The following is a 15,842-nucleotide window of genomic DNA, read 5'->3' as shown; positions in this document are numbered from 1 at the left end:
TCCCATGCTAAGATTAACATCATTCTGAGATTCTGCATCATATTGTAACTCAATGTCTACATATCCAGTACAGTCAGCTCTTCGGGGTGAAGGTAGTGAGGTTGTGGCATGTTTTGATGCTGTAAATTTCTAAATGATTTTAATTATTTATTTATATTTTATTCATCAGGAGTCACCTGCACTTAATTTTATAGCACTTTTTGGATCATGTGTCCTAACCCCTGGGTTACACACTGATCTAGGGGGGGATTTGTGTCCATTAGACTCCTTCTCCTCCTGATCGTTGAGGGCACACAAGATGTCCACAACATGAAAATCAGATCAAAGTTGAGTGTAGGACTGGCCAGACCGGGGATGACTTTGACGTAGTTGGTCAGCTTAACTATATTGTAATATATGGACAATCCCTGTTTTGTTTAAAGGGTAAGGCATTTTTAGTAGCTTAAGGCACAAAATGTCTCAATGTCCTTAATATATTGATAAAGGGTTGAGTGCAGAAGACCCTTTGTATTTGTCTTTATGAATTTTGTGGCCACAGCCTTATTATTGCACCCCTACTTAATGGTTTAAAAAACAGTGGTGAGCACAACTTTCCTTTGCCTGTTATAGTTTATACAGGAGCAGTGACCAGCTCCATGTTGTAGCTCCCACCCTTTCCAGCTATAGTCAGATGATCCCAGTGGCGGCCAATAAAAGGGCAACCATGTTTTGGAGTTATAACCACTGTTAATGAATCTGAGAATTCTTAATGAATCAGATGAAAATTGAGCATAGGACTGGCCAGATCATAGATGACTTTGAGGTAGTCGGACAGCTTAAATATATTGCAAAATATGTTATATAGTTATTGTGTTTAATGTGTTGAGTGCAGAGAACATTGTATATATATATATCATTTGGTGTATTCCAACTTTGATTATTGCAATTTTCCACCCAAATTAACTATGTAACTATCTGTAATATATTTGCTGCTCTGCTTTATTGTGATTAGAAAGCATACATTATCTTGTTGCAGCTTTTGCAACCCAACTGGATTCCACAAACAACTGGAAAAAGCATGTCCAGCAGTGATGGGTGAATTTTTCCCGTTTCGCTTCACCATGAATTTCGTAAATTTCCCGCGAAATTCGTGAAATGCAAATTTTGACGCCGGACACAATTTCAATGCCAGCGACATTGGACGCCCATTAAAATCAATGGACGTTTGTTAAATGATGTCGCTGTATAGCGCTGTTCAAAGCATTATCGGAGTCTGGCTTGTTAGTATCAAATAAATGGCTTTATTGAGCGCTTTAACATAGCTGAGGAGGGGGATTCACATCTAACGCGTTTCGTGTCAGTAAACCTGACACTTCACTTCACCACTCTGATGAAGTGTCAGGTTTACTGACACGAAACGCGTTAGATGTGAATCCCCCTCCTCAGCTATGTTAAAGCGCTCAATAAAGCCATTTATTTGATACTAACAAGCCAGACTCCGATAATGCTTTGAACAGCGCTATACAGCGATGACAGAGAGTGTGTGAGTAGAAGCCGGCTGGAAGGAGCCGATTCATCGCGAGAGCAGCAGTTCAGCAGGAGCTGGCGTGCAAGGGCAGAGCTCCGCCATTAATCACATCGTATTTCTTCGTCTGTTAAATGATGCCGGCTTCAAAATTGTGCCGGCGTCGGAACCGTTGGTGTTGGAACTGTCGTGGCAAATTCACGAATGTATTTGCCGCAAAATGTGCAAATTCGCGCCTGCCAAATAAATTCGCCAAATCACTAATGTCCAGCATCAAACAAGCAAAGAGCTAAGACTGGACAGACCCAACCGTGTGTCGCCATCTGTACTGTTTATAGTTTGGCATAATGCTCAACTTTGTTTGTCAATGAATACATTTATAGCAGTTCTACTGTTCATCCATATTTCTAATACTTTGTCTTCTCATCATTATTCTTTTTTTGAAATTGGACAACCTCTGTGATTTTCATCTGGAAGTACTTCTGTAACTGGCTGTTTTTCTTTCTTTCAGATAATGAAGGCAAGCTCAAATTTCAGCCTTTGGAATCCTCTCAAAATGATGGTGTCAGACTTTTCTGTGTATCTTCCCAAAGGCATACTACCCACAAAATATAACGTTTACGTCTGAAAATGTTTCCACAGCTGACTTTGTTAAATATTTCACTGACCATAAAGAATTTCCCATAACTGCTTCAGAAAAGATCATCTAAACTATGGTAGGAATGAAATTCATGGGAGATATGGCATGGTTGGAATGAATGAAATTTTATAGAAAGCTCCTACCCAAATATCATGTTGGGACCAGTAGCAAGGGGACAGGTGTCTTAGGAAATAGTGAACGTGGTGTAATCTTGTAAAAAAGACTTACTTTTCAAAAGTGTTTTCTGTTTTCATTCATGAGTTGATTTCCTGGAATGACGTTTGGATCAACTTACTTCCTGTCACAAATGGTATAGACTTACATGATTCCAACTTCTGGTTTTGTAGCATTGAAATTTTGATGGTTGTAGATGTATATTCATCATGGGTAGTTTAATGTTCAACAGAACTGATTGCCTTGTATTGGCTAGAGTCCATTTTGCCAATTAACTGCACTTTACAAAATAGGTTTTGCAATCAGAGCGCTTGTAGGGGTGCACAGGCTCTTCCAAACTGAAGTGCTTGCTGAAGTTCTTAGAAGTTCTCAATCTTTTTCATTGAAAGAATACGTTCTCACTAAAATGTGTTTTGATATTCAGTGGACATGGCAAAAACACAGAAACAGTATCAGTTCAGACGGGGTCCAGGATCATGCAGGTTCCACAATCTGAAAGTAATATAATCATGAAGATTAGGGATGTTCAACCTGCAATCCTCCTGCTGCTGTTAATGTCTGTATCTCCTCTGGTTCTAGGTGGGAACTGGAAGCTTTAGTTTAACAGATGCTGTCCTTCCATGATGTACTTTATACATATTGAAAACATCTAGATAACATCATGCTTTTTGTGGTTATTATACAGTAACAGGTATTTCATTTAAAGTAGAAGGGAAAATTGAAGCAAAGAAGACTTTAAAGTAGAAGGAAAGGCATAATCTGGTACCAGTGTGTTGTGCACTCCGTCCTAGTGATTATAATAGCTCCAGCTTGGGCTACTATCCTAGTGAAGGCTGATCCACCATCTTTGTTCTTTCCCTTCAATCATTGCTGCTGCCTGAAAATGATGTGCAATAGAGTGCAGCAGCAGAAGGCATCCCTGGGAGAGTGCGGGCCTGGGGTTAGCTATTATTATCCCTGTGGGGGCCTAACAAGTTGGAGCACCTAGTGGTTAGCACTTTTTTTCTCTTTATCTGTTTGTTTTTAAATTCAAAATTGTTATCTTGCGTCGTTCAAGCCAAATAGCACAGAAACATATAGTACACAACGGCCATATTTCCCTTTTTTTCCTTTAAATTTCCGGGAAGGTCCCCTGTTTACAATACCCACATTGCAGGCAACCACATGCATAACTCATATTTCACGTACTGCATTGATTATAATATGTTTGCTGAATAAAAATCAGAATTGAGGTATACCATGTTTGTGCTCCCTTCTTACATGCAAGGCTAAAATGTAAATGTGCTGGGCTGGCTGCAGATCGCCTGCTGGTGCTATCAATTATTAAAGGCTGCTGCTGCTGCATTGTGAACAGACAGAATGACCAGTGATTGTTTTCATGCCAACAGCAGGGAGCAGGAAAAAAAACTGGATCATTTGTGGAGGCAGCTAGAAGACTCAGTACTAATTAGTTCCTCTGCCAGAGAGAATCTAATAAAGAAAAATCTTTCACAAGGCTTGTCTAACACAATCCCAGCACCAATCTAATCTCCTTTTATCAGAATAAAATAATAATTAATTTTGATTGTAATAAGAAGGAGCAAGACCTTAACTAAGTCACATCGGCCTGTAATTATTTTCCATGCATAACGGAGTTTGTAGTATTCCTTACACACATCCCCACACTTTCACACATCGGTCCTCCCTGCTGAGCAAGGCCTGCCGTCTAATAAAAAAATACTGATTTCATAATGTTGTCTGGGAACTAAAGCTCTCTCTCAGTTTAGTGGTTTTGGAAACTTTTTCTCAGTCATCAAGTGGTGGTCAGGCCTGGATTTACTGAAGGACCATTTTTTAAAAATAGCAAAACCCCTAAAGGCAGTGGCAATTGGTAGATAATAATCCTTATAATTCAGTACCGGTACATCATGAGCAGTTTAAATATTTTAAGCCTATACAGAGAGCCATGTGTTAAATATATATATTTATTATACAGGCACACTTATTTATCTCTTTACTGTCTCATTCATAAGAACGTGATGTTTAATGCCGTGTTGCCCAGAGCAAATGGTAGGCCATGACTTTCCTGACCTCAGCCTCTCTATGTGACAACCCACAATGCAGCTAAATGAATCAGATGATTTTTCATTAACAATACACATGTTAAGCTATAATATGGCTCACAGGACTATAATATTTTTGAGGCATAAATACAAATATTTTGTTTTTTACATACAGTATATAAATAAACACCTTAGTGAGTAGTAAATCATTTAGGAGTCTCTGCAGATTCAATGGAATAGTATTGCAAATTAAATAAGGAGTCATTGCAGAAATAGTCAATATTCATTGGCACTCTTCCATTCTCTTAAAAGGCCAGCAACCCAGCAACACATTCTAGAATACATCATATTTTTACTGCATGATAATACATTACCTACACTTTAATAGGTCTGACTTAATGTGTGCAAACACCATAGACCCTGAGTCACTTCCAGATACATCCCATTATTCCAAATGTGGGGTCAAATAGTCATAAAGACTTTGCTAATTCCAAAACACTAAAAACTGAAATTCTCGTCTTTGCTAGGGACAAAGTTGCCTTCAGCAATCCAGGTCAGCCAAATGTTGTAGTTCTGCTACAGCTAGAGGCTGCTTATCCTTGATCTAGCAATACCCTCTTGAACTCAACATAAATAATAAATATACTGCAAATGGGAAGGCATAATCAGTGCACTATGTACAAGACAAATAGCACTCTCAGAAGCCAAACATAACTCACTGTCCATCATTTCTAATTGAAGCTTGTACAATTATATATATTCATGGGCACCACAACTGTACATCGCTCATTTGTTTAGTGCTTTCATTCTCTTGGCAATTGCTGAGCAATGGCTTTATTCACCAGATAAACAAGCAATCCTTATCTTTTAAATAGATCATTATGCTAATATCAATTATGAAGATCAAATTATAATGGGAGCACCAGGAGCTGCTACTGCTATTCTCTACAGAAAGGCACCATTCTATTTCATTTTTAAATGAGCCAGCATTGCAGAGTGAATTTTGTTTGCTTCTAAAATATATACTGTATATATTTCTTAATACAGTATGTGTTGTTTTTCAGCAGGGAAAATGTCTGCATTGACAATGAGCTGTTATAGTGGCCCCAGGCTCAAGTGCTGTTGCTGCAGAAGTGTTTATTGTCCTTATAAACTAGAGCATAGCCATGAATATTTAATGTCTGAATGTCCAGTTCATACAGTCCTGTGGAGCTAATTGCTAACTAACTCACTTACTCTCCTGCTTTCCAGTTACTCACATAGCTAGAATAGCTATCACCAACAGTAGATCTCTAACCAGACCATTTACCTCAATTCACTGGTTTTACGACGCAACATGTAATGAGTATAACCCCTTCTGACATCTGAAAAGGCTTCTTGAGGGCATCCCACAAATCAGATAGTCTGAGCAGCTCTAATTATACAAGGCAGGGTTCATTGTCTGGCACACAATGAATTTGAAATCATTAGCACATGCACTTGTTAACAGAGCTCCCTTGCCAACACATCTAGTGCCATCTGCCCAGTTATTGACAGGATTGTCAAAGGGGGAGGGAGTGGAGAAAGGAGAGGGTCCTAAAGAATTGCTTGGCGTGGGGCCAGCTTGTCTTAGATCTCTGCCCGAATGCTTTCTATGACAGCTGTGGTTATACAGACCTAAATCTGTTAATAAATGTCTTCTGTTGAATTGTTCCTAGGGTGTTGGTGAGAGATTGGAGAGATCGTGCCAAACCCCCAAAAAAGTTTGCATCTAAGACATTCATGTATATCTACTCAAAACTTACCACAATGCTGCTCACTATTTGCTTTTATTTGGGTTTTGAGCAGGTCAGCATATTTGCACTGTACCGACAAAAAGAACATTGGTGCACTTGGGGTGCCACATGTTAGGCACCCCCAAGTGATTGTATTCAATTACCTGAAACCCCGGGCCAGTGCTCCTATCAGCAGAAAACTGCACCGGCCTGAGGTTATACCAGTGAGCACCACGGATCGATCTTCTTCCATCTTCCTCATTCTTCGGGAAACTGTGCATGCGCAGTAGAACGAAAAGCCGAACCCAAAGCGTTACTTTACGGCTGAGTACCCTCAAGTAAGGATGAGGGGTGAAAGCATTATTTTAGATATCTCCACCCCAACGGGGGACGCACAAAAATATAAGTTGCATTTCTACCTCACTGTAATTGGGCCACTGAAAGTTTCTTCCAAAACGTTCTCCTTCTACTTAGGGAATGCATAATGGCCAATTCTTCATTTGTGATATTTTTCTATTACAACAATTATCAGACTTCAGATTTGATTCATTTAATGAGCCACAGTGGAATGAAAAAAAACAACATTTGGCAATGTATACAGTAGGCAGAGAGGCAAAAAAGTTTTAATTATTGGAGTTATGTTGCACAATTTATTTTCCTTTAATGATCAAGAGATATCCATGAGATCTTTCCACAATAAAACATAGATTAGAAAAGTGTCCTGCCAAACACAAACAAACCAAAGAACGGCCATGCTCTCTAGTATATGGCTATAAATGATTAATTTCTTTTCAGATACTCTATGCATTGATGTGATTAATATATACTGTATGTGAAAAATATATATATTGTTGCATGCAGTGCTACCCTGCCTTTTTTGGTTGACTTCAGTAGCTACTCCACCCTATGAATATAACCGGCTCTTCCCAAGCTTAGTTGTTATTTGAATATACAGCCCAATCTCATGGCACCAACCACAAATACAAAATGGCCAGGCTCTAACATAGCAGCTTCATTACTTCCACTTTCTTTCCTGTTTTTATCTCTGTGACAGAGCATAATCCAAGTGTGAAATAGTTCATCACACACCATGCAAATCAGGGGAGGTGTGAACCGAGCTTCACAGAGCAGACAAATCCATGATTAAAATGCAGTAGGTTGTGTTGCTCGCTGGCGTCAGACATTGCTGCCGGTCGTTAGGATGGCAGGAGGGAATTATCATTTTGTGCAGCTGCCTTTGCCATTACAGATAGCAGAGCTTAAAAAATGAGTCAATTAAGCAATTTAGCTGGGACCACAATGCACAACCACAGAGACAGTCATTTCTGTTATCTGCTTTGTAACACAGAAGAAAGGCATGCAGCAGATTTCCATTCAGTGTTTTCCTTTTTCACATGGACAGACGTCCAGTAGGAGATCCCGGCGCAAGGTTATTATTACATGGACACCATGTGTAGTGACCCTGGGGTCAGCAGAACAGATGAACATCAGAGATATGCATCACCTGTTTGTTATGGAGCACTGCTGCCAGGCTGGATCTACATGAAATGTTCCTCTATTATAGACTATGCATAAGAGGATATATATGAAACAGTGGAACAAGCTTCGGGAGAAGAAACCTAATTGTTGCTTATTGACAGTAAAGTGACGTTGCCTTTATCTTGCACTTTGCCTGCATCAGCCCCATTTTGCAGCTTTCCTTTGTCTCATACCGGAGAGGTGTGTAGTGTCTTGTAATTGAGATGATTCTTTTATATGCCATTTTGTACAAGAATATTTAATGGTGTTTTTTTTAATCCTTACAACTTTACCGCAGCTACTTGGGATGATGGACGTTTGCCCTTTTCTGAGCAAATGTTAAAAAAGTTTCATTTAGCTGAAACAAGCTTTAGCCCTAACATGACATAATATATCCGTTGATATTGCCGGCACATTGTTAGCATATTGTACCAATATATATTTGTAGGAGGATGGCAGTTGGAATGGGACCTGTAATGACAGTTTGTACAATTGGCAGTTGCACTTACTAATGTCATGGCCATTGCATATGACAGACGCTAGAAGGTCCACTTTGTGGGATGAAGCAGGCTGGTAATGTATAACAGCGGTAAGTAACTGACAAAGAAGACCAAGAGGTTTAGTAATTACCACTATAAACTTTTCCAGAAGTTGAATTATTTCTGGGTTCTTGTAGGAAGCTACACTGGTACCAAGCTACGTTCTGCTTAGAGGAGAAATGAATCTTGTTGCATTTTCCATCATACTTGGGGCAGATTTACTAAAGAGTGAATGGTGTTTTTTGGGCGAAAATTAACCAAAATGACAATTTGCAACAACCTTGCCTATTTACTAAAAGACGTCTAAGACAATTCGCTAGTGAAAAAGCGCAAGAGAAGTTTTATTCTGTTTGGCAGGCGAATTTCCACTCAGGTGAACGATCATTAATCCACAAATTTATCAGAGTGTGAACTTTTCTATATGATAACCTTTTCACCAAAGTCTATTTTGCCAGGTTCTCGCTGGTGAATTGGTAAGAGGAAGCTACATTGTCAATATTACTATGTCAGTGACATCATATCCTGTACTCCAAAAAAGTCAAAGAAAATTAATATGGGATTATGTTTACAATTTGTAACTATTAAATATATGCTATTTACACTTTTTTTAACAATTTGAAGCTCATGCCTCATTTGTTTTAGGGTAGGCTCATGTCTAGGACAATATAGGATCTCTTTTGTCTTTATTTTGCTTCCTTGGACATTTTTAATAATAAATGGCCACTTCTAGAAATTTCATTAACATCACTAATAAATACATACATATGACCTTTATGTAGTGGCCATAATTAAATTGAGAAAATTTACTAAGAAACTTTCACGGCGATAAATTTTCTTTGCCGAAAGTACACCAGCGTTCATATGCTGAGACGAAGTTTCACATTTTGATGAATACCTTCATGAAGTATGGTGAAGATTTCCGAGCCATAAATTCGGACATAATTATATATGTCCCTTTGTTTGTCAGGCGGCAACAGCTCCCTAGTTACCAGGGGCAGCAAAACACAGTTCCTAATAACTTTGAGAGCCACATTTCTGGTCAATAAACCGGAAATTCATTTCTTTTAGCCATTTGGCCCCCCTGGACCTGTTCCTTCACAAAAATAAGGTAAGAGCTGGGGATGGAAGGGGGGGGCAACTTCGCAGGAGCCGCCTCAAGTAGCAAGAGACTTTGAATAGCCTCTGAGAGGAAATATAACATCACACAGTTCTGTTTGGCTGCCACTGTGTTTTGTCTAGGCATACTAGTGGGGCTCATTTATCAACACTGAGCAAATTTGCCCATGGGCTGTTACCTATAGCAACCAATCAGATTGCTGCATTCATTGTTCTTCTTGCAGCTGGCTTTAAAAAGCTAATCACTGATAGGTTGCTATAGGTAAAAGCCCATGGGCAAATTTGCTCAGTGTTGATAAATGAGCCCCAGTGTGTTTTCTGTTCATTAGGAATTGTTTATAGCCATAATATGGACTTGTTGCTAAGCTAACCCTTACTTTTAGTTATGAGATTGGATCTAAGCCTCACATGGGGGAACAGTTTGCGATATGTGCTGCCTTAAAGTTTCTATATACCCTAACAAGGCATGGCTTTATGACAACTGCCCACCCCTTAATATCAGACACTTGTAGGGGTGAAAAATATGTTCTGTGGGTGGGTGGCTTAGTGGCATAACACTGAGACCTACATTGCGATATGTTGCAGTGCATTGGGCACAGGACCTTGCACCAGTTTTATTTTTATCACTGTTCTTGATGCTCTGTAAAGCTGCTTTTTATTTGTTTATATAGATTTTAACCTCATACATAACGCATAAATATTCATATTTGTTAACAGATTCTGGATTCTGCAAAAAAATAAAAACATCTGTTAAAATGCCTGAAATATTGCATTCCTCCAAAGAGTTCAGACTAGAATAAAACGAACCCTCTGAGCATTCTTATCACTGCGCTTTCGATAAGAAACCATAAGCAGATAACTTCCCCTGTGATTTCTTAGGGCTATATCTCCTGCGGTGTTTGATCATGGTTACTAAAGGAAGCAATCAAAACCCAAACCACTACTCACGGGATGCACATTGAACCTCTTGGTGCCTGCTATTATTGCACAAGTTGCACTCATTCTCAAGCTTGCAGTATGATCTGAATGAGTCTATGGAATCTGAATGCAGATAAGAGACCTAGGGCCATATTTAAAAACACTGGGTAAAAACATCACTGGTCATTTGGCCATATCAACCAATCAGATCTTTTGTTTTCTAGCTTGTAGGTGACATTAGGTTCAAATCTCATTGCTGATTGGATGCGATGGGCCTCTATCCACAAACAAATTTCAATGTGTAAGTGCCTAAAATTCAAACTAAATTAACACTCCGTTTATTTATAACATTTGGTCTCACTTGCCTTTGGTAGAGTCTTCTCCTTAACACTTGTGGGTATATTTCCTTAGTGCACAATGCTACCTACAGATGTGACTGTAATGCTATTTGCATATAGGGTTGCCACCTTTTCTGGAAAAAAATACCGGCCTTCCTATATATTTATCTTTTTTCCCCATTAATAACATTGGGATCAGCCATAATTTTTACCGGCCTCGCAGAACTCAAGCAGCTTTGTTTGCAAGAAGCTTTGTTTGTTTCCCTGTAGAGCAGTTGGCGACTGTGTAGAGATTTGTATTGGATTTTATTTTTGCCTTTACATCCCATTTACTGTTTCCAACTCCAGCTTCAGGGACAAGTTTGTATTAAATACAAAAACTATAAAATCCTCATTAGATTACATGACAACACAGGACCCAGTGTAGTCTGCCTATTCTGACTATTAATCAAACTTGCTGTATCTGCTTCTGCCAGATATTATTTGACTTGTGCTGTTTTGAGCATGTGCACAGTCTTGGTCTTGCAAAGATCTTTAACAAAGTTACATGTTGGTGACCCCCTGTGGCCAACTTTGAAAGCATAAATCATTTGTTTTATTAGGCTTGTGGTGCAGTAAGTTCATGTTTATGTTTAGTATTCAAAATACAGCATTTCTAGCCTTATTCTATTTTAGAATTTACTAAAATAGACTAGACTTTAAGATGTAACATACATAGTGGTTTACAGGAAATAATTTCTGCTTTCCTATTTATATATCAATTGTATGATATCAAGTGATAAGTGAATCTGTGTATTAGAGTTGGGGCTCACTAAAAAAATTTTTAGCAGTTTCGCAAAAAATATTCACAGATGTCGAAATGTGGATTTTCACCATTAATCCATTTAAAATATGTTATGTTGCTAATTATATCACCAAAATATGTATGTATCATTTCATACATATTGATACCTTATGTTCTGAAAATCAGAAATGATGGGGGAGAATGGCAGAGCATTAATTAACAGTCTGACTGCTTACAAGGAAATAAATAAGTCTATTTTTACATAACGGATGAGATTGTCAGAGGTGGTAGATGTATGCTTAACATTGTGGAAGGAAAGAGTGCCAGGGATCCTTTAGCATAATGGGTTAACTTTATTAATGTATTCAGTAACAGAGACAGTGTATCAATTAAAAATCTGTGGGAAAAAAGGGTGAGATTCCAAATCAGTGAAAGATTTAAAGGAGAACTAAATCTTAACAAACAAGCATGCTAGAAATGCTACACATTATGTTTTGTGATTCTGTACCAGTCAAAGGGAACAACAGCCCTTTAGCAGTAAAGATCTGTGCCTCCAAAGATGCCCCAGTAGCTCCCCATCTTCTTTTCTGCTGGATTACTGCACATTCTCTGTGCTGCTGTCACTTACTGAGTTTAAGGGCGACTAACATTATACTCATTACTATATTTTATATATAGAATATAAATGTCATAATGCAAGTCTTATTAGTAATTAATTCAGATTCTCATTCTCTGAAATCAGTGCAATGAAACCATAATAATTAGCCCTGTAGCGTTAGTTTCTATAGCAGGCAAAACTCATTTTCTGGTCACATCTGTTTTAAGGATTTTGTTCTCCTTTAAGGGGCAAATTTATCAAGGGTCAATTTGTTTTTTATGGTCAAAACTGTCAAATTTGACTAGGGAATTATCCAGACTCGATTCGAGGTTTTTTTTTTTTTAAAAAAATCGAATTTGATTTTCGAGATTTATCATACTCTGGCTCTTTAAGAATTCAAATTCCACTATTGCCGCATTACTCTATAAGTCAATGGGAGGGGTCCAGGAGTCAATTTGGAGTTGTTTGTAGCCTTCCTGACATTTGAGTTTGTAACTCGATTTGTACGAATCTAATTCGAATCAAATTCAATTCGAGTTTTCAGGTCATGCTCCTGACATAACTAATAATCTCTTTTTAATAATAATTCACAGAAAGGTTTCTTACAACTACCTTACAACTAAAACATGAAGTTTGGCAGAAACAAATCTTGGAAAATTGGGTAAGATTCAGTAATGGAATTTTTTAGAATTTGAACTTATTCAATGTGGTATTAATTGGGCCATAGATATAAACATATTTGTGTCAGGCAACTGTTCTTGAGATTTATGTAGAAATCCAACTTCTAGAGAAATTGTGGGCTCAACAAGCCCCAAGATTAACTTAAACCTTAGCCTATAAATTCTCTGTATCCCCTTCTGTTGGGATGAGGAGCAAGCCTAGAGACCCCTGCAGCCATCATCAGACTAACAGTCTGCATTTGTGAATGGGGCGCTAGGTCAGTAGGTAGTAATGGGGGCACAACTGTACCACCAGAGTTAATGGGAGGAAGCATTTCTCACGTCCCAATTTTGCCACAAGCACCAGGCAAAAAAATTGACTCATCTCGATTAAACACATGTACAGGGTTTCCTTGGCTCTATATAGGCAAATAACTACATTTTTATAACTTGCCTACAAAACTTTAAGGAGTTTCAGCTGTGTAAGGTCTTCCCGTAAATCATCCTTCATAGAGTCATGTGGATGCCAGGAATCCAATCCTCACAACAAGCTGTAACCCATTACGCATTTTATTTAACACGTTAATGCGCTGAAGTCACTTTGATTTTGTTTGTTTTGATTTGGCCTTAACCAATTTCCCTTTAAAGGGGAAGGAAACCTCGTCGGCGCTAACCCCCCTCCCCCCTCCCGTGTATTGCCCCACCTCCCTCCTCCCCCCTGGCCTACCCCTCCCACTGGGCAAATGCCCCTAACTTGTTACTTACCCTTCTGCGCAGGTCCAGTCCAGGGAGTTCACAGGCGACATCTTCTTCCACGCGATCTTCTTCCTCCTTTGACCGGCGTTTGGGCGCATGCGCAGTAGGATCGGTTCGCCGGTACGGATCTACTGCGCATGCGCCAAAAGTCACGCGCATGCGCAGTAGATCGTACCGGCGAAACGATCCTACTGCGCATGCGCCGGTCAAAGGAGGAAGAAGATCGCGTGGAAGAAGATGTCGTCGGTGAACACCCTGGACTGGACCTGCGCAGAAGGGTAAGTAACAAGTTAGGGGCATTTGCCCAGCGGGAGGGGTAGGCCAGGGGGGAGGAGGGAGGGGGGGCAATACACGGGAGGGGGGAGGGGGGTTAGCGCCGACGAGGTTTCCTTCCCCTTTAACGAAAGCTTTGCTTTGCACTGTTATTATGTATATGAACTTTTACATATATAAATGTTACCTACCGAGTGATACAAACTATTATATGTGTGTGCGTGCGTAAGTACTGATTGTATTAGAAGTCAATTCAAAGTTCCTTGTTGTGTAACTAAAGCCATGGAAAGATAAAAAAAAACCTTGACATGATTATGTATATTCTTGATTCTCTTGTTGTCCCTGAGGAAACATACATTATGGGGCCGATTCACTAACTTCGAGTGAAGGATTCGAAGTAAAAAAACTTAGAATTTCGAAGTTTTTTTTGAGCTACTTCGACCATCGAATGGGCTACTTTGACCTTCGACTACGACTTTGAATCGAAGGATTCAAAGTAAAAATCGTTCAACTATTCGACCATTCGATAGTCGAAGTACTGTCTCTTTAAAAAAAACTTCGACCCCCTAGTTCGGCATCTAAAAGCTACCGAAGTCAATGTTAGCCTATGGGGAAGGTCCCCATAGGCTTGCCTAACTTTTTTTGATTGAAGGATATTCCTTCAATCGTTGGATTTAAATCCTTCGATTCGAAGGATTTAATCGTTCGATTCGAAGGATTTAATCGTTCGATTCGAAGGATTTAATCGTTCGATTCGAAGGATTTAATCGTTCGATTCGAAGGATTTAATCGTTCGATTCGAAGGATTTAATCGTTCGATTCGAAGGATTTAATCGTTCGATTCGAAGGATTTAATCGTTCGATCGAAGGAATAATCCTTCGATCGTTCGATCGTACTATCTGCGCTAAATCCTTCGACTTCGATATTCGAAGTCGAAGGATTTTAGTCCCTAGTCGAATATCGAGGGTTAATTAACCCTCGATATTCGACCCATAGTGAATCGGCCCCTAAATGACCCAAAAGTAGTGATGGGCCAATCTGTGCCGAAAAACTGGCAAATTTAAAACGAAATTAGCAAAATGGCGAAACACATTGAAGTCAATGGGCGTCATAATTATTTTGAAGGGCGACAAATTTTATGTTCATGCCATTTTTTTTTGACATTTTTGGATTTTTCACCGGCGAATTGTCGACACAGTTTTGTGAATTAATTCGCTTGTGGTGACATGCAGGAATTCTCAGCAAATTAATTTCTGGCGAATTTATTCCCCCATCACTACCCAAAAGTTGAACCAATATAAATAAGCATGCAGGTGCTTCTGTCAATGAACTGTTGTCACTGGCACCAAGGAATCTTACCTTTAAAGTTGTGCTTCTCTCTGTAAACAAACACACATATACACACATTTTCGCCGACCACCACCCCAATCACATCAAACTATTTGGAATGCTGCTGGTGTGGCCAAATGTATAGAAAGGACAGTTTTAGAAACATTCAGCGTTTATCGTAGCAATATTTAATGTAGCATACATCAGACAATAGGGAATGTAAATTTGTATACAGTTATGGGACCTGTTGTCTAGAAAGCTCGGGACCTGAGGTTTTCTAGATAAGGAGTCTTTGGATCTCAATACCTGAAGTCTACTAAAAGTAATTGAAACTTTAAATAAACCTAACATGATTGTTGTGCATCCAATAAGGGTCTTAGTTGAGATCAAGTACAAGATACTGTTTTGTTGTTTGTGAAAGTTCTCATTCATCCAGGTCATGGTATATCTGTAGAAATAAGTCAAATCAGCTGGACTTGCTGACTTTCTCAATTCAGAATAACTTGTAAAAAAAGATATTTCTGGAATAAATACCCTGGAATGTTGCTCCAATCAGCAGGGTCAGACTGGGGAGCCCGGGGCCCACCGGGACTACTGTCCAGGGCCCCCTCCTACCTCTCCGCCCTCTACCGTGGTAGGACCGGGACAGTTCCTTCCTTATCGCTTCCATGACTTGTCCGGGGGTTAGAGGTACATGGTCCCGGCTGGTTTCTCCCTCCTGCACCAAGTAGAATGGTATGTGCCGTTGCATCTGCCACACGGGCACTTCTCACTTTACTCAAGCAGCTTGCACTCCAGCCCAGAAGCAGTTCCAGCTGCGTGCACCTTGCTGACCAGTCTGCTGCTGCGAAGCCTGCTGGGAAACATAGTCTCTCCACAGCCTCGCCAATCATGTGACC

General features: G+C 39.5%; 1 long non-coding RNA gene across 1 annotated transcript in view; it reads left to right on the top strand.

Annotated features, from left to right (window-relative positions):
* LOC121402155 overlaps window positions 1-3,650 on the top strand; it is a 197,212-nt gene extending 193,562 nt beyond the window's left edge. The window contains exon 3 of the long non-coding RNA XR_005966624.1: window positions 2,016-3,650. This is a non-coding gene — a long non-coding RNA (uncharacterized LOC121402155). The remainder of the gene's footprint in view (window positions 1-2,015) is intronic.
* The last annotated feature ends 12,192 nt before the right edge of the window (window positions 3,651-15,842 follow it).

This window comes from Xenopus laevis, chromosome 3S (genome assembly GCF_017654675.1).
Source record: "Xenopus laevis strain J_2021 chromosome 3S, Xenopus_laevis_v10.1, whole genome shotgun sequence".
NCBI lineage: Eukaryota > Metazoa > Chordata > Amphibia > Anura > Pipidae > Xenopus > Xenopus laevis.
The sequence above is the reverse complement of the archived record's forward strand: the minus strand, read 5'-3'. Positions and strand labels throughout refer to the sequence as shown.